Source organism: Macaca mulatta, chromosome 13, assembly GCF_049350105.2.
Source record: "Macaca mulatta isolate MMU2019108-1 chromosome 13, T2T-MMU8v2.0, whole genome shotgun sequence".
In the NCBI taxonomy this organism is placed as follows: domain Eukaryota; kingdom Metazoa; phylum Chordata; class Mammalia; order Primates; family Cercopithecidae; genus Macaca; species Macaca mulatta.
The window spans coordinates 102,478,165-102,504,936 of record NC_133418.1 but is presented as its reverse complement, the minus strand read 5'-3'; the positions used below and the strand labels follow the sequence as shown (position 1 = coordinate 102,504,936).

Below are 26,772 nucleotides of genomic sequence, written 5' to 3'. Positions count from 1 at the left end.
ATTAACATGCTGAAGCCCAGTCAGCAATGCGAGGCTGTTAGAAGGTAGGGCCTTTGGGAGGTGATTAGATCATGAGGGTGGAACCTTCATAAGTGGGATTATGTCCTTATAAAATAGGCCCAGAGGGTTGCCTTTTCTATGTTATCATATGGGGACACAGTGAGAGGATGAAATCTATAAATCAGAAAGCGGAGTCTCACCAGACCCTGAATTTGCCAATGCCCTGATCATGGACCCTCCAGCCTTCAGAATTTTGAGAAATTTCTGTTGTTTGTAAGATACATAGTCTATGGTATGTTGTGGTAGCAGCCCAAATGGACTAAGACACTCATCGACAAACCCTCTTCGGTAAAGTCCTACTTTAAATAGCGTGCACCCTATGCCGTGGTGTATCAGTCAATTATTACCATAATCATTTTGTATGACAAACAATCTCAAGATCTTAATGGATTACAACAGCAACTACTTGTTTTCCTTGCTTCTGTGAATCAGGTATGGCTTTGCTAGGAAAGGATGGGCTTGGCTGCAGGTCAGATTTGCATTGTTGCAATCATTTTTTCTTTTGCAGGTAACAGACACCTGAGCCATGTACTCCTCTTGATGGATCACAGGAGCACAAGATGGTAAGGCGAAACACAGAATACATCGCAAAGCCCATCCTTGAAACTGGGACACTGTCCATCAGCTACAACCCTGTGATTAAGTCCATCAAAGGTGAAGTAGATGGAACTCCATATAGACGAAAATAAAGAAGACAGGAAATGGTTGAAGTGGCTGGGATAAAATTCTAACCTTATGAATAATTTCAGGAATATAACAAGTGTCTTTCCAAGTTATGGTTAGCCACGTATGATAGATTTATTTATTTATCCTAATTTTTCCCTCCCTCCAAGCTATGGGATTGTACATTTAACCCCTTTGTAGCATGACTTCTTAGTTACTGGATCTTGAATTAGTCTAGCCTGCAATTTGATACTGTAAACAGGACATTTTATACTGATTCTTTTCTTATCTATGCTGATGCAAATTTCTCCTAATATGTATCTTGGTGTGATACACACACACACATTATTTGACGCCCATATGTCTATGTATATATGTATATGTCTGCATATATATTTGTGCAAACATAAATTTGTAAGGGAGGGGAATTAAATGCATAAGGCTCAAATTGCCATGTTGAACTAGAAGACATTTGGGTGTAATTTTTCCATGTTGTTTAAGTGTGTTTCTCCCAAAGAGACTGTATATCATCCTGGTATCCTAAGCACATAATATTGTTCCTGGACTAGTCATATATACACACACACACACATATATATGTGTGTGTCATATATATGTGTGTATATATGTGTGTATATACATATATACTCAACACATGTTCAAATTAAATTATTAATCAAATTAATAATTTGGCTACTCTTTCCAAACATTTTATGATGATAAAAACTTAAATCCTGTACTAAAATCTTGCATCTTTTCATCCTATTCATTCTGTGACCCAGTAGCTTAATCCAGCCTTGCTCACCTTGTATATTCTCTAGTTTCATGATGCCTCCTTTGAGGTGGGGTGAAATATGTAGCAAATAACTCAGGGGTAAAGGCACAATTGTCTGTTAACAGAATTTAAGAGATGTGAGTTTTTATCAGAGATGGTACATAACAAAAGTTAGTATCAGTAAACTGTAGTTCTGTCTTTTCTGCTACCATTGGACTTTTTAAACCCCTTCACCTCTCTAACCTCAGATTTCCCAAAACAAGATGAAAACACATTTTTAGAAGCTGCCTTTCCTCCCCACCTTACCTGGCTATATCAAATGAAATGTTTGAGAATGGGCTATGAATAAAAAGTGTTACAAAAATATGATATACAAGTATTAAAAGAGAAATTTAATAAATCCAGAGACTATTGTTTAGAAAGTAATTATGACTTGTGTCTTTCAGGGCAAAGAGAAGAGAACAGAAAGATATGGAGAAGCTATTTATAGTTCACCCCTGCCTAGACGAAATGACTTTAAACACAGTATATGAAACTCCTCAAGATATAAAATGCTCCCCATATTACCTCCCCCACCACCCACGTCCAAGAATCCAGGATGGGGGCAGGTAAAGGGGAAAGAAGATCAGCAGCTTCGGAAGGGGGTCTCTATGGGAGGGCATTTTCAGAGTCTGTCAGCCTCACTCAACCTTCGGGGTTCCGGCTAACGCATTTTGACAGGGAAGAGAGTTGATTCTGAATAAATGAATCCTTTTATGTAGAGAACTTCTGGGGAGCAGTGCAGAGTGAGAAAAACCAACACCCATGACTTCCTCTTGTGGAATTCTGGGCTGATGCTCCATCTGACTCCAGGTAATTGTGGGGCATTTCTTTCAATGCCATCCATATTCCTGGACTGGAAAAAAAAAAGTTTCAAAGACTAAACCCCATGCCGAGGAGCTGATTTCTTATAACAATAGTTAACGATGAGTGTTCTTGAAACCCCTTTTTAATCAAAGGACAGGGATTGTCAGTGCAGATATCACTGTATTAAGGCCAAACTGAAAGCCTGGTCAGGGTTTCTATACTGTAGATAAAACCACTAATAAAGGCAGCTCTAAGATATTTCTGTGAAAGATTCAGAAAGAACACTAATTAACCCAGACAGGGAATCTTCCAAAGATGTATTCCTTCTGCTGAAGAATATCCTGTATTGGCATTTTTGTGAATCATTCTTGACATTTTGCCAGTTCTGCTGTCAGCTTTCAAGGGATACAGAAATAGTGAGTAGATTTTTAAAAGCAAAAATCTATAAAACAAAGTCTGATTACAACACTACTGGCTGGCTTAAAAACAAAACACAGAGATGATCATTAAAAAACAAAACTTCTAGCAAAGTCTCCTGTGGTAAAATAGCTTCATCGGTTTGGTCTGAGACCATGTCTGAAAGAGCCAACTTAGATTGAATTATAGTATTCTCTGGATTACAAGTGTAAAAGTGTTTTGGGTTATTGTTTAGTGAACATGTCTGGGTGAGCAGACAGTCATACATATGTACATATATTCATTCAGTGAATATTTATTAAACACCTATTATGTGCCAGACACTGCTCATAAACTCTTACAAGAGCTACTGTTACTACTTTTTATAAAATACTAGTAATTGTTCTAAAAAGAATAATTGCTAAATGTTTATTTTATGCTTCAAGTAACTGAACATTGTTAGACATAAGTAGTATGTACAAGCTCATTATTAAAAAATTAAAGTAGAATATCGACTATTAAAGTGGAAGTAAAGTATCTATTCATCAGACCCTGACTTCCATAGCCCCAATAACCACTTTCTGTATAAATATTATTCATGGAGCATGATTTCAAGAGTATTACTCTCAAACATTCTTGCCACCCAGAATTTGCTAATGACATTCAAAAGTGATGTAACACAAGTCACATTTCACACTTGTACTCTTTCTCTTTATTTGCATAGTACATATACTACTCTAGAAAACAGTATTTTTAGCTCCCTCACTTTAGCCCCTAAAATGACTGAGAATAAGAGAAGATCAAAGTCCCCTCCCCTGCCCTCCTTCCCTTCCCTTTCCTTTCTTCCTGCCGCTCTCCCTCCATCTTTCTTTCTCATTCTTTCCTTTTTTACTTCTTTCCTTCTTTCTTGTTATTGTTTTTAAATTACATGCATAGGCCAATGTAACACAGACACAAGTTTGCGGGTTGTCAGGAAAATAAGAAAGAGGATATTTTGACTAACAACTCCCAATTGAACCAGAATAGAGGACACAGTGCATTTCTTTGTAACTTGGAAAGTTGGGTTATGGAGAAGCTACTGTGTAAAATACGCATCTAAAATTTTGTCATTAAAGAAGACTCTTGCTCAGCCAATGACATGTGGACTGCCTGGATATCCTCAAATTCTGATTCCACATTTGTTTTTATAAAAGTAAACAAATGAACAAACAACCACCCCATATTCACCTGCTACATGCCACAAAACACGGGCCTGAGAGAATTTATGAGCAAAGGCAGGATTTTTACTTTAAATATGTTTGTATAGCATTTGGAATCCTCAGAGAATGGGGCCTGAGTAAACAAAACACTACTACTAATAATATTTCACAAAGCTGGGTGAGAGCGTGGCTGTGGACCCTGGCCCTTCCCTGGGCATACCTGCCTCTTATCAAACTAGTATCACAGTCGGATGGGGTGTCCCTCTCTTGCGCTTTCCATTCAATAACCCCTGCAAGTGCAGAAGAGAATGGGGATTTTAGGGAAGGGTCAGGATTCTCTGCCCATCTCCATTGCTCCGGCACTCAGCCCTGCGGTCACCTCCCGCAACTAGCATTGTGCAGACCATCGTGGAAGAAAAATGGTCCCTGGGCAGAGTCTGTCAGTAGGAGTTTGGGCCGAGGAAGAGAGACAGTTCTTGTCCAGCATCGTATTTCTTTCTCTACCTTCGTAATAGCCAGAGAATACTGGAAATGACTGGCTGAGTACATTGCTTTTGGAACAAATGTGCTCCCTCCCACTGGTCTCCTTCTTCTCTTTTTTTGGTTTCTGGCTCTCTCCCCTGCCTCCTCATCTCCTCCTATCCCTCTGTAAGCAGGAAAATCTCTCGTCTTTCAGATGAGACAAAGCTACTGTCAAAGCTCAGGAAAACATATGCATGTACATGTGTAATATGTAATGTTTTCCTAACAATTCAGGATGTCGCCTTCAGCTTTCTTGGTCATGAAGTAGGTGTGGTCTAGGTCAGAAAAGCCATCCATCTTCACATTCATGCAGCCACGCCAGCAGGTAAGGGCCACTTGCAAACATCACTGACCCCATAACACGGTCTGTCTCTTGAGAATTATCCACAAGCATTAGCCTGAAGCCCCTTGGCTGGTAAAAAATGATCCTAAGCAGAGGAGATAGTTCAGATTCCTGACTTGGTGCGTTCCATAGAATGAAGTCATTAATGTTGCTGCCACTTCCAGCTTCCCTCTCACTCCAGCCTAGGTTCTCCTCCCTGAAACTTGCTCTGGATTCCTTTGAACAACTTTGTTATCAGCTGCACAGATCCTGTAACCCAACCTTCAGGGAGTGTGTGTGTCTCCAGTAGTGGTTAAAATTACACAAAGACACACTTTTATCGGGAGTTACTGCTGTGAACTTCCTTTATACTAGGGAAATAATACAACTTATAAAGCAGGTGTCTGCCAAATTAATGAGCACAGTCTGCACTGCTTTCTGACACCAACAACAAATTCTCCGGCTCTCTAGACATCAACTAGATATCCTACAATTCAATTCTGTTCTGACAACTATCTACCAAGAGTTAGCATCAGAGCCCGTGAGTTAAGGGCTCAGTCCCACAAGACTGTGCCCACTTTAGACACCAGTCCCAAGTCCCAGGCTGTCACCTGAACTTCTGACTGACTGGATATAAATTCGAGGGTTTCCATTATCCCCTTTTAAGTTTTGCTAATTTTCTAGGACAGTTCATAGAACTCTGGAAAATACTTTATTGTTATTGTAAAGGATACATCTTAGGAATAGCCAAATAAAAGAGATACACAATGCAATGTATTGGGGGAGAGCATGTGCAGTACTCCCACGATCACTCTGGGCATGCCACACTCCCAGTACCTCAATGTTTCAGCAACTCAGAAGCTCTCCAAACCCCGCTGTTTAGAGTTTTTATACGGGTCTCATTGGATAGGCATAATTGATTAAATTATTGATCATTGGTGATTGGCCTCAACCTTTAGACTCTCTCCCCTCCCTGGGGGTCACTACTTGAGGCTGAAAATTCCAGCTTCTAGTCATGCCTTGATCTTCTTGGTGAGCAGTGCCATTCTGAAGCTGTCTGGGGCCCCAAAACACCAGTCACATCGTTGGCATACAAAAGACAGTCCTGGAGATTCCAAGGACTTTAGGAACTGTGTGCCAGGAATCAGGGACAAAGACCCTCATATATTTCTTATTATGCCATGGGAAAAAATATAGTTTACAAAGCGGGGTGTCTGCTAAATTAATCTTAATTAATGAACACAGAGATCTACGATTAGAGGTGTTGCCATGTGTGTCCCCACACTCTCCACCCACATGCACTAATGTCCCTTAGCAAACAGCCTCCTGCGTTAGTTTGCCAAGGGTAATAGCCAAATACTGCATGTTCTCACTTATAAATGGGAGCTAAATGATAAGCACTTATGAACACCAAGAAGGAAATAACAGACACTGGAGTCTGCTTGAAGGGGGAGGGTGGGAGGAGGGAGAGGAGCAGAAAAGGTTAACTATTGGGTACTGGGCTTAATACCCGGGTGATGAAATAATATGTACAACAAACTCCCATGACACATGTTTGCCTATGTAACAAACCTTCACATGTACTCCTAAACTTAAAATAAACATTAAAAAAATAATCTGTACTAATGCAGCCAGGCCTGGCCTTGTCTGGATCTAGGAAAGATTAACTGAGAGGCTGACACCTCTAAAGGTCTGAAAAGAAACACTGACCATCTTTTGCTCTGAGGGCTGCTACCTGTGAAGTATCTACGTAAAAAGACAACCTTACCTAGTAAAGCCTCCTCTTTTCTCCCTTCGATAACCTGATTTGTCATCATAACCCATTCTGGGCCATTCTCTGAAACCTTATTTTTTCTGTAACCTGAAGACGGTATATAAGCTTCTGTACCCTGTGGGGGGATGGGGTTGGGTCTTCATTCTGAAGGCTCCTGTATATACACATTAAATAAATTCATATGTCTTTTCTCCAAAAAACAATCAAACAAAAGCCTCACCGGTGAGTTAACTCCACACTCCAGGACCTACCTCATCTGAGACCCAGTCTTCAGGGACCTCTCTCCAGCCCTGTCATCTGATATTGTTGAAATTGATTAAACTTGACTTTCTGAGCTCCTCTTTTGGCACCTATAGCCTGCAGCTCTGCTTGTATGTGCCTATGTGATTTCTCATTCCAGTCAGATTACAAAGTAACTGAGACACAGATCTTGTGCAAAAATTTTCTGCTGCCATCTCAGCATCTACTTCAGTGTCTTCCCAAGCATCAGTAAATGTTTGCTAATTAATTAATAAAATAGATCTATAAAATCACTATTACTGGGAATAATATTACTGACAAAATAATAGTTAAGTAACATTTATATCTTGCCAGGAACTTTACTAGACATACATTTAATAATTAATTTAATTTATATGAACCAGCTGCGAAAGAGAGTTAACATATTCTCTACACAGGAAAAAACCAAAGTTTAGAGAAAAATGCTAAAGAAACTGACTCGGGGTCATGCATAGAAGAGGAAAAGAAAAATAGATTCCTGCCTCATAATCCCCAGAATGTTGAGCCAAAGTAGAATTTTGAAGGTATCATTAATAAGATTTTTCAATGCTCAGTAGGGAAGATTGATTTTCTCTAACAAAATGGAACTCTCTCTTCACAAACTCATACAGAAAGTTCTCTTTATAAGTGATCAGGATTTGCAATGTGCTTATCCAGGTGCTCCTAGATTTTTAGTAAAAGTCATCTGCATATCACAGAATAACTGAGCAAGGAGGACTATAAAAAATAATCCAGTTCCAAAAATTGTTTACTTTCAGCCTCTAGTTGATATCTTTAAGCTTCTGTAGGCAGAAAATACTTCAGAGTATGAGTGCATGAACATACAAATGGTCTCTGACTTTATTTTTCAACTTATTTTTGACTTTATGATGGTACAAAAGTGATACATATTCAATAGAAACCATACTTTGAATTTTGAATTTTGATCCTTTCCAGGGATGCTAGGCTATGATGGGGTGCTATTCTCCCTCTCTCTCTTTTGCTGTCTCCATGCTGGACACTGGCAGCGAGCCACAGCTCCCAGTCGGTCACACGTTCATGAGGGTAAACAACTGATACAGCCATTCTGTTTTTCATTTTCAGTCCAGTATTCAATAAGATACACGAGATATTCAGCACTTTGTTATAAAACAGGCTTTGTGTTAGATGATTTTGCCCAACTATCGGCCAATGTATTGTTCTGAGCATATTTAAGCTAGGCTGGGCTGAGCTATGATGTTTAGTAGGTTATCTGTATTCAATACATTTTTGACTTAAGATATTTTCACCTTACAATAGGTTTATTGAAATGTAACCCCATCATAAGTCAAGGAGCATCTATGCTTCAAATGGTCCTGGGCAAGAAAGAATTGAACTTTGCTCTACGCCCCCACTATATTCATGCTTCCCAGTATCTTGGCTGTGTCTACTAATTCTCACTTGTAGGCTTTACTGTAGGGTGGTAGTTTTCAAGATGACCCTTTTTGGGGTATTAGTGTCTTCCAATGTTGTACAGATTATGTCTAGTCTTGCCTGTTGACCACAGTCTAGCAACTAGTATCATAACCTAACATACCTCTAGCTTCCAATTTGGCTAGGTTATATATGTCTCAGAATCTTGGAAAGATGTATAATTTGTTTATTTATTTCATAAGAAGTGGGGATTAAATTGGATCTTTAATCCACAAGTCATATTCTTTCTTCAGTGCCATGGAATACAGTCAGTCTCTTTGTCAGTGGAGAAGATGCTCGTCAATACAAAGCATTGGTGAAAGGAGGAGGTACAGATGTATGAGATGAAGGAATAGTAGCTAATGAATTATTTTATGTTATCAGTTAGCATTCAATAGTCATAATTCACTTAACGAGAATAAACTAAATCCTATACATTTGATATTGGTTTATACCTGGATTTAATTATTCACAGAACCTATAAAAATTGTGACTCCATAATTATGGGGATCTTGACCTGAATAAAAGAGAAGCAAGGACACACACACAAACTGCTAAGGTAGAAGAAAATTGAAGAGATTGGCTGGGTTATAATTATTATCACAAGAACAAAAACAAAGACACAAGAAAATTAACAAAACATAAAAACAAATTCAGAAAACCTTTGGTCTGAGGCCTCTTATATTAAATCAGCTCAAACTTCCACCACAACCAAGATATAAAGGTGGATGGACTACACTATCTGTATCTTTTGGTACCTGTTGTTTGTTCCTCTGCAAGACTCTTTTAATATTCATATAAAATGGTGGGTGACCAGAGAGCGCAAGGTCACTTCTCCTAAAGATCAGAGGCACACAATGTCCTCAACCTTCTTGCATAAACATGCACCTACTTATCTCCCCCAACTCCAACCACAATTCCACCTGCTTGCCCAAGGTATCAATCATTTAACCAAGTTCAACTGTCTTTAGGTAACAGGTTACAATCTTGTGAGGAGGTCAGATTGGGATTATGTGTTTCATAAATGTTTGGTTGAGTTGACCTACAAAATGAATGCTGTTTTCTTTGGAGAAAGATTTAATACAATTTTCCTTAATGAATTTAAAACCACTGATGCCTTTTATTTCTTGTTATATCTATTTTTGCTCCTTATATTTGTCTAGAAATTTATTTCCTACATATATGTTCTGAATGTGTTAGCATTTCATTACTTTAACCTGTGTTTATCTGTAGTTATGGCCCATTTTTTATGCCTAATATTGTTTATTTAGGGTTTTCTCTCTAGTTCATAATGAAAATTGAATTGTCTATTTTGTCTTTTCAATGAACACATTTAACCTATTTTTGTTATTCTCTCCATTATATTTTTGTTTTATTCTTCACTAATTTACTACTACTATTTTTTAAAATTATCTCCTTCTTAAGTTTGTGCTCACTTTATGTGGTAGGCAGATTTTGAAAATTGGCTTCCAAGGTTCTGTTTCCTAATCCCCAGAACTTATGAATATGATAAGATAGCTCTCCTGTGATTATGTTACACTATATGGCATAGTTGAATATAAGATAGGGAGATGATCTGAATAAGTGTAATGTAATCCTGTCAACCCCTTTAAAACCAGAGTTTTCTGCAGGTGGTAGTGGAACAAATAGAGATTGGAAGCATGAGGGAAATTTGGTTTACAATTGTTTAGATTGAAAATGTGGCTAATTGTGTTTATGCGGCTGAGTTATGAGTTCTGGTCATTAGTGTGAGTGACAGTACTGTAACGAAGTTCTCATTTCCATGTATTCTTATTAGTAAGAGAGAGTAATAGTTAAGTAACGCTAGAAAACATATATCAAGAATGGCAGAGGTTTCCTACCCCTTATAAGCCATTTTTTTTCTAGACTACTGTAGAAGGAAGATATAAACTCTTTTTTATATAAACCACTGTATTTTAGGGTCTCTTAATCACAGTACTTTGGCCCTGTACCCTAATCATTACAACATAGTTAGAAATTGCCCACTTAATCTTCTGCATTTTAACTCTCTCAATTTTTCTGCTTTCTCTCTCTAATTTTCTGTTTTCTCACCTTCCTGTGCAGCATTCCATTGTCATTTTGTATTGTCAGATCTATCATCCAGTTGGCTAATTCCCTCTTCAGCTACATCTCATTGAATGTTTAATCTGTCTATTGAATTAATCATTTCAATCACCGTGTCTTGCCATTGTAACTAGTTCTTTTGCAAATATATCCCCGTTGATTTTAATAGTATCTGTCATTATACTTTAATAGTCTCTTTTATTTATTTAAAAATATAAAATATACTGATCATCTCTGATCTCATAACCAATCTCTGTAATTTGTTATTTCTGTCATCTCTTGCTCATGACAGATGGCTAATTTTATGTTTTGTTTAATAACTTTGTATTGTGAATACATGTTTTTTGGTGCTCTATCTGTGAGTATTTGTTGACATGAGATCTATGTTTAAAATATGTTATTCCAGAGAGGATAATCATTTGCCTTTGACTAATGCCTGAAGTACTAGCAATTTAGAACCAGTTTAAATTATATTTTTGGTGGGAAGGGGGTTGAGAAGCACAGAAAGTATGAATTATAAGTCTTAGGACTTGAGATAAGTCTTGTGAGTTGGACTTCTCGTTAGATTTTTTTTTTTTTACAATAATTATTATTTAGACACAGTGCCAACAGGGGTAACAGTTCACACATTTCCCACTGTAGGGTGCATTTATACTTTCTTTAAGTCTTCTGAGAAAGTTGGCTCTCAATCCACCTAGATCCATGTAATTGCTCCAACATTCCATGTGTTAGGTCATCAATAATAAATAAAATTTCCCCAAGCAATATCAATTCTTGCTTTCTCCTGATTTGGGCTTTCTTATATTTCATAAGCTCTAAAACAGTTTTTTAACTTTTCTTTTAGCTCAACAATGCATTAAGAAATATACATTCAGGTGTGACTTACTAGAAGAGTGTAAAAGTCTTTCTTTTTGTTCTACAACTATTAACTTTCTTTTCTTTCTTTCTTTCTTTCTTTCTTTCTTTCTTTCTTTCTTTCTTTCTTTCTTTCTTTTTTTTTTTTTTTCTGAGACTGAGTCTCGCTCTGTTACCCAGGCGGGAGTGCAGTGGCACAATTTCGGCTTACTGCAGCCTCCACCTCCTGGGTTCAAGTGATTCTCCTGCCTCAGCCTCCCGAGTAGCTGGGATTACAGGAGCACGCCATCACACCTAGCTAATTTTTGTATTTTTAGTAGAGACGGGGTTTCACCACGTTAGCCAGGCTGGTCTTGAACTCCTGACCTAGTGATCTGCCCAACTCAGCCTCCCAAAGTGCTGGGATTACAGGCGTGAGCCGCCATGCCCGGCCTACAACTATTAACTTTCATACTTTCAGATAAGCTTTAATTTTCTTCAGAGCATACATAGTTGTGTTAAATTGTCTTCTCTTTCTTAAAAATTATTTTCTATCTCTCCTCTTTAGCATGCAACTTCCTGAGACAAGAGGCGTGGTAGTCACATTTACTGCTGTATCTCAAGTGCCTATGGCAATGCCTGGCACATAGAAAATGCTCAATAAAAATTCCCTAAATAAATACATTATAAGATATATATACACACACATACATGTATGTATTATATACATGTGCTATAGCAATACATACACGTGTATATGTATAATACCTATACAATTTGCGTTTGAACACTTTTTTGTTTATTAAACTGCTGTTCTAACTGGTCATAGAATGCTTCAATTTTATTGTGTGATAAGTAAAATATTAAGGTTAAATATGCACCATAAAAAATTAAGAAACATTGCATTGACTGGTGAAAAGGTAAATGGTAATCCTTTGGACAAAATTGGTTATTAACATGACAGAAACATCAGATAAATACCTACTTTTGCAGTACTGAGTTATTGTAATATACATATATAGTCACTAAATGTTAACTGTAATTTCATGTTGTCATTCCAGTTTGCATCCTTAATGCATCATTTCTCTAGTGGGTTTGAAAGCTGCTGTATTAGAGACTGTCATTTGCAAGTTTGAGGCACCTGAAGTTACTGTAGAATGACTGACATGAGCACTGAGCAGACCCTCATAGCCTCTGCCAGCAAGTCTTTACCCTGAGTCAAGGGAGCAGATTAGATAATTGATTGGTTGAGCAAGAATTAATGTATATGTACTTGATGGATGCAAAAACATGTGTTCAAGAATGCAAATTTGAGGATAAACCTTGTTTGCTACAAGAAAAACACTGAGATTGGGGTTTGGAGACTTGAGTTTTAGTACCTATAACTAGGTTTTTTACTTAACACTTCTGGACCTCAGTCAATTTATCTGTAAAATAAATGACTGTTGTAAATTTCCCTTCCAATTCTACAATTCTATTATCAAATATTTCTCACATATATAGGCCTCTCTGAAAATTAAACAAACATTTTACAATAAATTATTCCTCTTCTGAGAAATTCAGTATAAATTGGGCCTTTGCTGGACTTTTCAACGTCTGAATTATAAGTACTACATGATGCCTGTCTCCAAGTGTTTCCCTAACGTAGTTGATAGTATAACCAAAACTAGAGCTCTACATAGAAAAAGCAAAACTTTATTCTATCACCTGGAGGGAAGAAAAGCTAGGGAGCCCTCTAGGGCACTTAGGGTTATAGCACTGTCTCTAATCCAGCCTGAGGTTCCTGGACTATGAATGATGCTTCCTAGTTGGAGATCAGCACTACTCACCTTCTGCTTTCTAAATCTCTTTGTCTGTTGTGTTTTCACTATCGCTTACCTCTCTGGTTTGATTCTATTCCTTCTCCTCTTTCTTCCTCTTGCCAATTATGTCCACCCACTGAATGATAGAGAATGACAGCACTACCTTCTTAACATACGACAATCATAGCCCTTCAAACAGTGTAGCAATACATCAGCTCTGACCTGTTTGCTTCTCACAAGCAGAGTACAAATAACTAATATCAGAAAAGAGAGAGCATCAATACTGATACCACAAACACTGAAGAAGATAGTAAGAAATACTATGAACAACCCTATGCCCACACATTTTATTATTAGCTTAAATGAAATTGACTAATTATTTGAAAGACATCAGCTGCCAAAACTCACACAGGCTCTGTCCCCTTAACAATATGGGAAGAGGCAAACACTATATTATCGGCCTCTGTGCACTAGCTGATGGCAACAAGAGTTTGAAGTAGTACAAGTAGTACAATGCCAAGAAACCTAGGGGCACTCTCTTCACAGCTTTTCACTTGTCTATCATGTTGTCTCATGCTGCTTTCACACCTAGAAATTGAGATTCTCTGTGACTACAGCTTTGCAAACATCGGCATTATTTAGCCAATACTTGATCTTCTTCTCATGATCTTTGTCTCATGGACTGTGCTATCTGTACTCTTACCTGTTGATGAAGGCCATGTCATAAGTAGATTGATTGGCCAAGCCCAAAACGCCATCGGTAGCAGCCTCATTCATTAAATAATAAATACTACAATCTCACCACCAAACTCACTAAGCAATGTGTTTCTTGGATTCCTCTTTGGATATCATAATGTCCAACCAGATCCATTTTTGTCTACCTCCTTGTCCTCCTTTCTGAGTTTCCTTTCTATTGGCCCATCATGACAATTTCTAGGTATTGCCTGTATAATGGCATAATGTCTCATATTTTAATCTACAGGCAGAGTAAGAAGCAAAAAGCAGTTTAATGCCTCAGCCATTGGAGGTATGTCATAGGGGTCAAGAAGGGGGCAACACTGGAATCACACCTGGCTTAGATACCTGATGCTGCCTTATACCCTGTATGTAAACTTAAGCCATCACTCATTCTCTTTGTTTGGTCAAGGCTAACCTGAGGATACAAATATCAAATTCATATGGATTCTGTAAAAAAATTATATATATATATATATATATGTGTGTGTGTGTGTGTGTGTGTGTGTGTGTATGGAACATATCACGGAAACTGCCTAAATGCTCAACAAATAGAAATTAAAATAAAGCCTGACCTAACATTTGCTTCACAAATAACTACATCATCTGTCCACTAGAAGCATTGTATTTGAATTAATTCTGTTCCTCCCAATATCTTTTTCCTCCTCTCTTCTATATATAGAACTTAAAAGACTCTCAGGAACCATGTGTTGCCCTTTTGTTAAAGAAGGGGTAACAACTTGTTCAATGTCCCATTTTGTGTTGAGGGCAATTATAATTAGAGCCCTGGTCTATACCCCAGGCTAAAGCATCTGGGAGGCTGGTGAGGATGGAGTAGTGCCACTGAAAGCTGGAGCCCTCTTTTCCATGTACATTAGAAAGCAGGAGTAGATCCCCGCATTCCTGTTCTTTGCTGGCCCTGATGTAAGAGAAAAGTAGGAGGTAGCAGAGAACCAGAGAGGCAAGCACCTTGGTTATGTAATATACACCAAATACAGTTCTAACATTTATAAGCCAATTATATGTTTCTCAAACAGCCTGTGAAGCTTCTCAAAAATATTTTTAGCAACATAATCAGGTACTGCAAGAAAAACAGGTAAGCTAGAACCACCACACCTCTGCCTGTAAAATGCTGAAAATTCTAGGGTTTAGTTCAAGGCTAACCTTAGCTAGGAAGCTATTTTGAATTTTAATACGAAATAATGCAAAGAGAAAGGAAGAGGACTTTGGTTAAACAGTTACAATTAATAGGGTGGTGAAGTCTATGGAGAGCTGGCAGGGTGCAAGTGGCTTCCATGGCTAGACATGGACAAATTGCCGCAGGTGGAATGAGTATTCTGTGGCAAACTGCCCTGGGAACCCTAGCCTCTTTGTCTCTATCTGTGTCTGGGATCCATGCTGAGATAATCTTAATTAGAGCTAAAGTATAAAACTGCTTCCTTGATAGATTTCCTCCATGGTCCTCTTCAGAGTAGGTGGAACCAGATATTGTTTTAGGAGGATTGAGGTCATCATTACCATCATCTTGACCAAATGTGTACCCTGACTTTAATGCAGAGAACCACCTAATATCTTCCTCACAGACTAACACGGGGGGAAGTCACATATTGGAATCTGTTAGTTTCCGTATGCAGGCTGAATACTATCTTAGGCCTGAGAACCAATTTTGTCTTGTTGAGAGAACTAATGAGTTTCCTCTCTAGAAGATGGGCAGTCTAGCACCAAGTCAGCCTGGGAGTAGTTTTGGCTCTAGCTTGAAACCCAGTCCCAGGAGAGAACTTTTTACTTTTTACTATTCCTTATGGGCCAAGGTCTCCTCATCTCTTTCAGTTCCACTTTCAGTAATATGGGTCCATCTGTCCCAGTTCTTCTCTACCCTGAAATTTCCCACCCCTACCATTCTAACTATAGAAACTGCCTTAGCTCTTACCAGTCCTTCTGGGCAATGGTTCCTGAATGCTGCCCTTAATCTTCTATTCATATGCCACAACTTTCCATGTTCTTCCTGCCTGGACTCTCCACCTAACCTTAGATCCCACTCCCATGACACAGTGCGTCATCTACTTGGCCAGCCGCCACCTCCAGCAGGCTGCCGGCTGCCTACCACCTGTCTGGACTGCTGTCTCCAGCTCTCAGCCACCCTCCTTTCACCTTTCACCTTTCACTTATTTTCCCCCTTCTTGTCACTTTCTTTCTTTGTCCTTCTCCTGATCTCTCTTTCCCCTGTCCGAAGCTCCCTATGTCCTATTTGTCTATGGCTCACAAGTCTGTGCAGTCCAATTGGACTCTTCAAGGCAAATAATTCCTCCCTCCACAAAAGTCGAATTATAGATCTTGCTGGGTTATAGTAATAGCAGCAGGGCTAAGTAGGAAGGAGCAATTAGGTACACAAATGAACTAAACTCAGCTCTTAGACTGAGTCTTAGTATTTCATTGGATAATGTGGCAATGAAGAAATTAGTTACAATGAAAGGCAAATTATACCAAAAGACATTAGAGGTGAAAAATTTAAAAACAAAAAAAAAGGTCCATGTTTCTAGCTTCCAACTCCTCTGCTCATTTCATTTCTTCTATACAGTATGCTCTGAACCCATTTATTTTGCAGAATGATTACAAAGCTTCCTACAGCACCGTTGTCCACCTCAGCCCTATCTGTGGCACTACACAGAGAGGACTTCCTCACGACAAGAAAACAACACCTTTTACTCTGCAACACACATTTCCCTCCCTTTCATTCAGTATTTGGGATCTACATACTGAGTTCAGGCCCACATACTACATTTTCCTCTTTTTTTTTTCTTAAATGCTCAGCTCATCTCACAAGTAAAAAAAGAATTATCACTTCTGCCTCCCACATCATAATACAGCACAAAAAGTACTCCCATCCTCCATCTGACGTCTATCTTCTTCAAGAATCTGCACCCATCTACTCCATAGAGAGACATAAAAAGTTGACTTAGGAATGAGTCATGAATTGTTCCTTAAAGGTTAGATCGAAGGAACTTGTAAAGCCCAGGCTATGAGAGCATGTGTACAGTGTGTGTGTAAGGCAACAAGTGAATGGTTCAGATGCAAAAGTCTAGGAATGGGACCTGGACCCCTCGTTGCTGTTACTCCTGCCTACAGATGAGCATGAGTGACAATCTACAGGGTGTTGTTCTGTATACAACCATATAATTATGTAAGTTTGAGAGAAGATGGCATGAGATAAACAAAAGTGACAAATGTTAAAGACATTAAAGTCATCTCTTAACCTTATAGTTATTATCAACCACTTACCCTTCTTATTACCCCTTTGAGCACTAGATGCTTAAATATAACCCATGGATTGAAATGTTCATGAACCCACTATTAGAATAGACCATAGGGTCCTTTGTATTTCTACCATTTCTTGTACAAATTTATATCCCCTCTGTAACATAACCATCGGCTTATGTTTTAGTGTTTCTTATTAGGTTGTGAATAATTTGAGGGTAGGGCATGTGTCTCGATTACCTATGCAAAACAGATAGCTAGAACAGTGCCTGATACCAGATAGATGCTCAATAAGCAATCATTGAATGACTGAATGGAAGGATGAAAAATGTGGCATTCATTGAACTCATTCTTCATGAATGGAAGATTACATTTGGTCCAGAATGTTTTATTGATCCTGGAAGTTCTCTGTTTTGCAAGGAAAGTGTCAGCAGCAAAGGAAACCATAATTACTGAGGTTGCTAAAAACCTTGGTTCCCCCAAAGAATGCTTTATCTACCACCATTACATTTTCCTTGTAGGTGAGCAAGTTTAAGAGGTTTCCTGGTTCGAATAGGAAAATGGACTTCAAAACCGAAAGGAAGATAGCTCCAGTAATTGCTTTGTCATCCCTGCTGGTTGGTGACTTTGAATGATATAACATTTTAATTTCTTGAACACCTACTCCCTTTAGACACTTGCTAAGCACTTTATATATAAGAACCAATTAAATTTTCTCCTAAGCTCTGCAAAATAAATATAATTATGCCTGTTTTATAAGATGATGAAATTGAGGTACAGAGAGATTTGAATAAGTTGCTCACAATCGCACAGCTAGTAAATGATGGACTCAGATTTTTTATTTCATTTTGTTAGAGACAAGTTCTCACTCTGTTATCCAGGCTGGAGTAAAGTGGTGTGACTGTGGTTCAGTATAGCCTCAAGCTCCTGAACTCAAGCGATCCTTCTGCCTCAGGCTTCTGAGTGTATGGGACTACAGCCGTTGACCACCACACCAGGATCGTTGTTTTCTATTTTTTATAGAGATGGGGGTCTCGCTAAGTTTCCCAGGCAGGTCTCGAACTCCTAAACTCAAGTGATGCCCCCATGTCCTCCCAAAGTCCTAGGGTTACAGATGTGAGCCACTGCACCAGGCCTCAGAATTTGTTTTTTTTTTTTAATGGCTCACATTTACCAACCTCTTCTCTCAGGGATTAGACAAAAAGTTTTGAATGACTTTCAGTGTAAACAGATGGCCTGCTAATGATCTATGATCTTATTTTAAATGGAAAATATTTTCTTTTGACCTAAAGAATTAAATGCAAAGTATTTGCTGTGATAAAAGTCTTGGAATCCACAATACAAATATTTTTACCTACCAGTCATGACTGAGCATGGGATGACCAATGGGTTACAATCAGAGTTGAGAAGGTGGATCGTTATGATGTCATCTGGCATGTGATAATATAAATCAGGCCTGCATTCCCATGATTTGGGGATAGCCTGATAGAAATGACAACCATGATGTTAATACTAACATATGTATTACATGGTTTGTTTGTTCTTTCACTTAATATTTTCAGAGCACCTACCTATTACAGGCACTGTGTAAGTTGCTAAGGATACAGACATTAATGTTTTATTCATTCAACCTCCTCAGTGTTTCTTTAATCATTTCTTTGCATCCTACACCCACTGTTTCTAACATGGCCTGGGTCCTTAGTTATTCTTTCTCAGATAAAATTCTCCTGAATCGCCTCTCAACCTCCTCACTGGTCTCTCAACCTCCAGTCTGTGTCCTTTCCAATTTAATTTCTGACTAATATCAAGAGTTATTGGAGGCTACTCACTGCTCTTTGGGTAATATTCTTAACTCATAACATGACACACAGGTTTCTCTTAAGGGCACCCATATCTCCAAGACCCTCCTGAGCACCTACCTATTACAGGCACTTTGTTAGCTAGTTTGGTTGACTCCCTCTGCTCATATACCCATTCCTCTCTGATACTATGTGAAGCTGGATTTAAACTGTTAGTTAATTGTCAGTTTCCTAACTACCCTATGAACTTTTCAAGAAAAGGGATTTGAATACATACACTTCATCTCCATAGCACTTCTCACAAAACTGGGACAACTCCCTGTTTATCCAACATCTGCTGGCTAAATAAAGACATGATCTTCACCTTTCGGGATTGTTAATTTAAAATGGTTCCATAAGAGCAATGCAGAGACAGAGATATTTGGCAGCACTGCAGTTGATGATTGTATGACTTTTCACAAGGTATTTTGGATGAGTGATCATTTTAATGATCTTGTTTCAAATGGTCACACTCTACATTCATCAGGACATTCTAGCCTTTTGCACCAAGACTTAGATGTACAAACATGCAGAATTCAAAGCAATTAACCCCTACCCTCATTCTTTAGTCTGTTCTCTTTCCTGCCTTTGTGGCTGTCCCTTACCCCTCCCTTCTTTCTCTTTGTCATCCTTTTTTCTTGTCCTGGATAGGATTACTTGACTATTTGATTATTATGATAGAGTTTTCCAAAGATTCACCATCAGAATGATTTAACTGACATTTAAACATATTATTAAGGAAGTAGGATGTCACTTGAAGGTCATAGTTTGGATTCGAAGTTTAAAGATTTTCATACTGTTTAGTAAAGGTATCATAAATGCCATCTCTCCAGAACTAGTATTCCCATAGTTAATGACAATTGGATTTATTCAGGACTTAGATTTATTTAGCTTTGCCATGTAATATTTGTCAAAAAAGATTGCAGTTTCCAGGAAGTTCTTGTTTTGCACACTTGCTTCTTTGGCTAACCTTGGCAGACACCCGAGGCCTGTGAGGATAGTCTGTGTGAGGTGCTGTACGTCCTCATGCTCCTTCTCAGATAGAGTGGAGGCACACACTAGACCATAGCTTCCCATTTTCTCAGAAGCAAACATCTACATCACAGGTGTGATCTGGGGTTTAAAGTGGGAGAAGGTTGGTGGGGCAAAGTTGATTTATTAGTCTAAACCCAACTAAATAGCAGACTAAACTCTATCCATGGAAGGGCCATTTGAATGAATTATCAATCATAAATGGGGTCATGAACTAAAACTTCTCACTAAATTAGGTTTGCTGTATACACAACATATTCCAAAGGCTACTGTCTGTATTATGTCCAACAGGTATTGAGGTATGGATGCTTAAATCAGCTGCAGGAAACAAGAAAGAAGAAAAAAGGAAAGATAAAAATTTAAAAAATCAACCTTGGTCCTTCCACCAAGACCCATTAATTTCCATATCATCATCTGCATGAGAGGTAAGATTCCTACATAACCAGGTTACTGCAAGGATGTGAATTTTGAATATTAAAATATTATATACAATTGGAAATAACTGAAATCTATGAGTGTTTTTACAATCCATCATATTTACAAAAATAAATCCATCAAGACATCCAATAAATTAGTCTTGATGAGATTTGTAATGAGGCATTAAAGATAAGCTAAGTAAATTGTTAGAAACTTAGAAAAATATATTGTAGCATAACATATCTAATCTTAGCTCATATTTTATGCAAATAATTAGGCAATAAATATTTAAAATAAACAATAAATTTAAATCTTAAAAGAAACTAGACAAAGCAAATTTAATATTTTTGATTACCTAGCAGAGTTCAAAGCCGTTATACTCTGAGTAGAAATTACAATAGTTGGAAAGAAAATACTTTTTTTTCCTTGTTACTCAAATCTATTGATTCTGTTTTAATCACGAGTGAAAATTAAAGATTTTAGTATAAATGAAGTCATATTTAGCTTTTTAAAATTCCAGGGCAGTGTGGAGTTTAATATACTCTCTGGTTTCCGCAGAAAACTGCTCATTACAGGAGCTAATAGAATAAAAAATAATTATTCCTATTGTTTCAGTTGTGCACCCATAGATATCATTTCACGTAACAGTCAGAACTGTTGATAAGATTCCTAAATGGATCACGGAGGATCCTTGTGAGCAAATATTCTCATCTCTTCACAAAGGTCAAAGATATTTTCTTTTTGTAACTGGATGGACTTGCATAAGGTAATGAGCTTCATCCAGTGATAGAAAATGGTTGCAATTACAAGTTGTGTTAGGGAAGTGTCTGCCCCAAATGTCATGGGTCTATATTGGACACACTGACACTAGATAAGTAAGACTACTCTGAGATGGAATGAGAGCACTCTATATGTTGCTGGAAGAGAACAAAGACACAGCACAGGGAGTATCACCACAATCCCTCTCCCAGCAAGTCACTCCTTTCAGGAAAGTCTCTGTTACTGATGCCTTACCTTCCAAACCCCACTGTATACATGGACATCCCTTTCCTTTGCCCACACAAAAGGTGACATTAGCTTCGTACTATGTCTCTAGCACAAAGACAATCCCACCAATGACAACAACGACCTAAAATCTTGCTACAACACAGTCCCTGTTCTCTACAGATAAAACTTGGAGTTGTGAGAACTTTAAAACATGTGTGTCTTGTGTGTGTGTTTGAGAATAGCTCAAGCATCTCCTTTCTATGCATGCCTTCCTGACCCCATAGGCAGCTTCAAACCTCCATCATTCACATTCAAACCCACTGAAAACTTCTAAAGGTTTAGAAGTTATTTTCAGCACCCTGAGGTACAAACCTCTCCAATCAACAAATCTGGACTTACATCTGAGGATAGCAGACATCCTCAGGAGATTTTACAATGTTTTGCTCCCAACTGAGCTGAAGATATAAGAATATAAGAATCTTTTTCAATTTCTTCTCTCTGTGCTTGTATGTATTTTCAATGCAACTTCTTCACTTCCATTGCAGATTATAATGAAAGACAAAATATGCTGCAGTTGGAGTGAAGAAATTGAAGGAGAGAAACACAGGTGAATCTAGAAATTTGAGAAGACATCTAAATAGAATACTAATTTTTGCAGGCCTAGTGTTTCCGCTAAATCAGACAAGGTAACATATGCATATGGAAAAGGAAAATGATCTTAAGAACATGAATGGTCTTGTCCTTGGACTAGACATTCAGAGAGGGGCCCTGTGCCAGAGATCGCCAAGCCCACCCCCACGTCTAGTGATTTGCTAGAAGGATTTGTGGGATTCAACCATCATTATACTCACAGCTAAGATGTGTTACAGTGAAAGGATACTGTATTAGTCCATTTTCATGCTGTTGATAAAGACATACCCAAGAGTGGGCAATTTACAAAAGAAAGAAGTTTATTGGACTTAATGGTTCCATGTGGCTGGAGAAGCCTCACAATCATGGTGGCAGGTGAAAGGCAAAGAGGAGCAAGTCATGTCTTACATGGATGGCAGCAGGCAACAAAAAAGCTTGTGCAGGGAAACTCCCATTTTTAATACCATCAGATCTCATGAGACTCATTTACTATCACTTATCACAAGAACAGCACAGAAAGGCCCGCTCCCATAATTCAATCATCTCCCACCAGGTTCCTCCCATGACACTTGGGAATTGTGGGAGTTACAATTCAAGATGAGATTTGGGTGGGGACACAGCCAAACTATATCAGATATAAAGCAAGCACAGCAATGGGAAAAGACACTTGTGCTAAAAGCACTAGCTTCAGTCTATGCCAGTGGAAGTCACACAGGACTTAATTCACCAGCAATGAGCTGTGGCAATACAAAAGAAGTGTTGTCCATCAGGGAAGTACATTAGAGACTCAGTGTCCAAGCTTTATATTGCAGGACGTTCACATAGACACCTTCTGCATAGCACATTTTAAAATGCCAGGTGCACAGAAACAAAGCAGGTATACAGCATGAATAAATTGTTTATACCATTTCTGTACAGCAAGCCACTCTGACCATTCAGGAAATGTTTAATATCAGTGTGAGCAACTCTTTACCAGTCAAGTTCCCAGACACCAGTCAGTCAAAGATGGACCTTGTAAGAAGGCCTTTCTAAGGAGAGGCAGGCTCAGGCCAGCTGCATTCACTCTTTTCTGCTCAGCCCCCTAGCTCCCAAGCTGCTTTTTTCCCATACTTTGTGCAGAGCTTTAAGGAGACCTCATCTCTACATAGTTTACTATTCACATTTCAAAAATATTCACATTTACTATTCAGATATATTCACATTTGGAAAATACATTTCCCATTCTTTATTTAATTGCTTTAAGGAAAGAAGGATTAGGGAATCATGAAAGAGTTAGTGCTTATAACAGAAGTTTCTCTTAAGATAATTTTGGCACTTCTGAGATTTCAGGTATAATTTGAAAGCTTTTGAGACTTTTTGTTTTAACTATGAGAAAATTTACTAAAACTCTCAGTTCAACCTAGAATTCCAGGGGGCCTCAAGGAGTTTTGACAATTTGGACTCAGCTTTCCAGACTTCCTGTTTTATATGGTTTGAGTTCTTCCCATGATAACCTATGGCAGAGCACAGAATACTCCATGTAGCCTTGACTGGGCACCCTTATTTTTTCCATCCACATTTTGGGCTCCGGGAGTCAGAAGACAATGCAGTCAGGGACAAGGCTCTAGTGTCGTCAGCACAATTTCCAGTTTCTTCTCCCAAAGAGGAATTAAACAATTTTGGCCATATTCCTCCCTTCTCACCTGGCATGTATCTGTCTAAACGCCATTTTCTCTTTTTCTAAACTAACAGATTATGGTTAAATACCTTTTTGAGAACTGGTCCCTGATACGTGACTGCAATTTTCCTACTTCCTCTGAATGTCCTGCCTCTTTTCTCCGTGCCTCAAGTAGGATATATAAGACAAGTCACTTCACGGGATCACCATTTTGATATATGCATTCAATTCCTACATAAATGTGAAATTCTGCACAACAGAGCCTCTTCAGATATGCAACAATATGCCCTCTGAGAAAACTACATTATACCTATCACTTAAGTAAGAGAAAGATAAAAACAAAATCAAAATAGGCTTGAGCAGGCAGGCATCAGGAAAGGGTGGGCAGAAACTACACACTTGTCCACAAATTAGAGCTTGGAGTTGGGAAATAGAGGAATGATGTACAGATTAACATAGCAAGAGATGTCTTTTCTGGGGGAAGCTGGAAATCCAACTTTGTAAGCAAAAATTGACATCAATACTAACAAAATTATTTAAGGAGTCAAGACAGGAAAAATTACGTTTCATTATTTCTCACCTGATCTATTAAATAGTCTTGTTTCATGTCAAAGAAAAAAAAGAAAAATATTCATTTCCAAATAAGTTTGATAAATATTGCATACTACATTCCATTACGAGATATCTGTAAGAATGGAATGTAGTATGCAACATTGTAAGGAATCATCATTTTAAAAGCGTCCAGAAGACCTGTAGTAAAGGTCAAATTTATTTCATTAGAAATGCACCATCTTACTTTTTAAAAAAACTTCTTTACTTTGTTTTTTATTAACAGAGATTTAGGTTCTATGGAACATAGCTTGGGAAACAGTGTTATCCATGCATTCTTAAAATCAGTGTTTTATTATCCTTGGTCTCTATGAAACATCAATCTATCAGCTGATTTCTGCCCATACAGTTTCATGAGTCTTGCCTCAGACTCATAGTTATTGCCTAATAAGTAGTTGTTTTGTGAGTTAAATAGTGACCTAATATCATCAGTGGAGTTGCATAAAAAAATCAGGCTGTATACTTGGACAATCTGAGTATAAAATGGGAAAAATCCAACTCCAAGAAAGAAAAAAAAAATAGATTTATTTCATAATAAAGTCTATTCGAGGGCTAGAAAGCCCTATATTGTCAGAACCACTGACATGTGATTAAGTGAGAGAATATTGGGTCTACTTTCTCAGATGCTGCTGGGTCCCAGGTTTTAAAATCACAGTCTGACCCAGGATCCTTCCCCAGCTTTGCGATTCATTTGCTGTGAAACCAAGTGTAAGTTACTTGATTTTACTATCTTTGGTTTTCTGATCTATAAATGAGGGTAGCAGTGCACACCCATCACAGGCATGGGGAGGAAATTAACATAAGTGACTTCAGCCTCTTTGCAAATATGAAATCCTGGTGATCTGTGCTAAAAAGACTAACTCTGTCTTCATGCTCCATTTCCCTTTCTCACTCCCTCAGGGAGACTTATGCTTCTCTCAGGGCACTGGAAAAAAAAATCATCACACAGAAAGGTCAGTGTGTGTGGCCAACCAAATGTGATATCCAGCTAGAACTCCAGCTTATTCTGAGTGTTAGGTAGAAACAAGGTCTCTCAGATGGCTGTTCCCTTGTCTGATCTCTCAAATGGCTATTCACTTTTCTACAGATTTCAACTAGGTTTCAAAGTTTGTCTGAAGTGGTGATCATTTCTGTCATCTCAACACCTTTGTGACATGAGTAGAACCAGCATTAGATTCGAACAGATTATTTGTTTTTCAAATAATAAAAAGTGAACCCAAAGGAATTGAAGGAATTGATCAGTAACACAGAGTAGAGTACTAACCTTAGACTTGGCTTCTGAAAAAGAGACACTATGTAATGCACCTCACCTTAAGTTGTCTTACAGTGGCCTCATTCAGGATCGGGGCTTAACCATTAGCACACATGGGTGAGGGTAAGAGAAATCATTGTTCCTCAAGCATCCAAAAATATACCCAATTCTCCATTCTTCATGGCCATGTGGAAGAAAAGTAGGTCCCAAAACCCTAAGCTGTCAAACTCAGAACTAAATGGAAGTCTTTTGAAAGCTTTAGTAGAATCACAGAATCTCATATTTGAAAAGGATCTCAGAGTTTATCTGTGCAGCTTTCAGGCCAGTGCATTCTGTATGGTACCTTGTTGCTTGCTCAGTCTTTGTTCCTGCTCTGTCAACATTTTCTCCATCTCTCTATCAACCACCAGAGTTGTCTCAAAGCTCTGCATGTCTAACCCTCTCTGTAAACAGGGTTGTTTATAAAAGTATGAGTTATATCACTCAGGATAATGAACCCCAGTTCAATCCATGTTGCTGTGAAGGACATTATTTCATTATTTTTTATGGCTTCATAGTATTCCATGGTGAATATAAATGTCACATTTTCTTTATCCAATTAATTGTTGATGGACACTTAGGCTGAGTCTATGACTTTGCTCTTATAAATAGTGCTGTGATAAACATGTCTTTTTGATGAAAATTTTAATTTTCCTTTGGGTGGGTAGCCAATAGTAGGACTGCTGGGTCAAATGATTTATCTATTTTCAATTCTTTAAGAAATGGGTACACATGGACATGAAGATGGAAGTAATAAACACTGAGGACTCTAAAACGAGGGAGAGAGGGCAGGGTGTGAGGGTGGAAAAACTACCTATGAGGTACCATATTCACTGTTTGGGAGGTAGGTTCATGAGAAGCCCAAACCTCACCATTCTGCAATACACCCATGAAACAGACCAAAAAAAGCCTAGAATAATTTTTTTTAAGTATGAGTTTTATTTTTCTGTCTCTGTATTCTCAGGAACTAGTCAAAATCTGTTCCAGAAGATGTGTCAACAAATAATTTGACAGCATCTCTTTTCTCCCAAACTAAAGCAATTAAATAGCCTTTTATTCTTTTTCCTACTTTCACCTAATGGTTTCCCTTAGTACAGCTTTTTTTTTAATCCACAAAGCAAACAAAATGATTTTATAAAGTGCAAAGCAGAATATGTTGAAATCTGTATATTTCTTAGAATATACTAATATAAAATTTAAGCTCGTTACCGTTATCTACAAGTGACATACTTTCCACCTGATATTACGTTTTTTGCTTGGAGTCCTCCCACCTTCCCCCATCACTTGTGATTTTCAAATCAGGGAGGTTGCCTTTTTGCAGATAAAACACACT

At 38.1% G+C, this 26,772-nt stretch overlaps 1 long non-coding RNA gene across 1 annotated transcript; it reads right to left on the bottom strand.

Annotated features, from left to right (window-relative positions):
- Positions 1 to 1,912: 1,912 nt before the first annotated feature.
- LOC144333963 (uncharacterized) lies at positions 1,913 to 26,772 on the bottom strand. The gene is made up of 3 exons (XR_013403102.1): positions 26,670 to 26,772; positions 13,065 to 13,124; positions 1,913 to 2,393 (listed from the first exon to the last, which is right to left on the bottom strand). It is a non-coding gene; the product is annotated as an uncharacterized LOC144333963 (long non-coding RNA).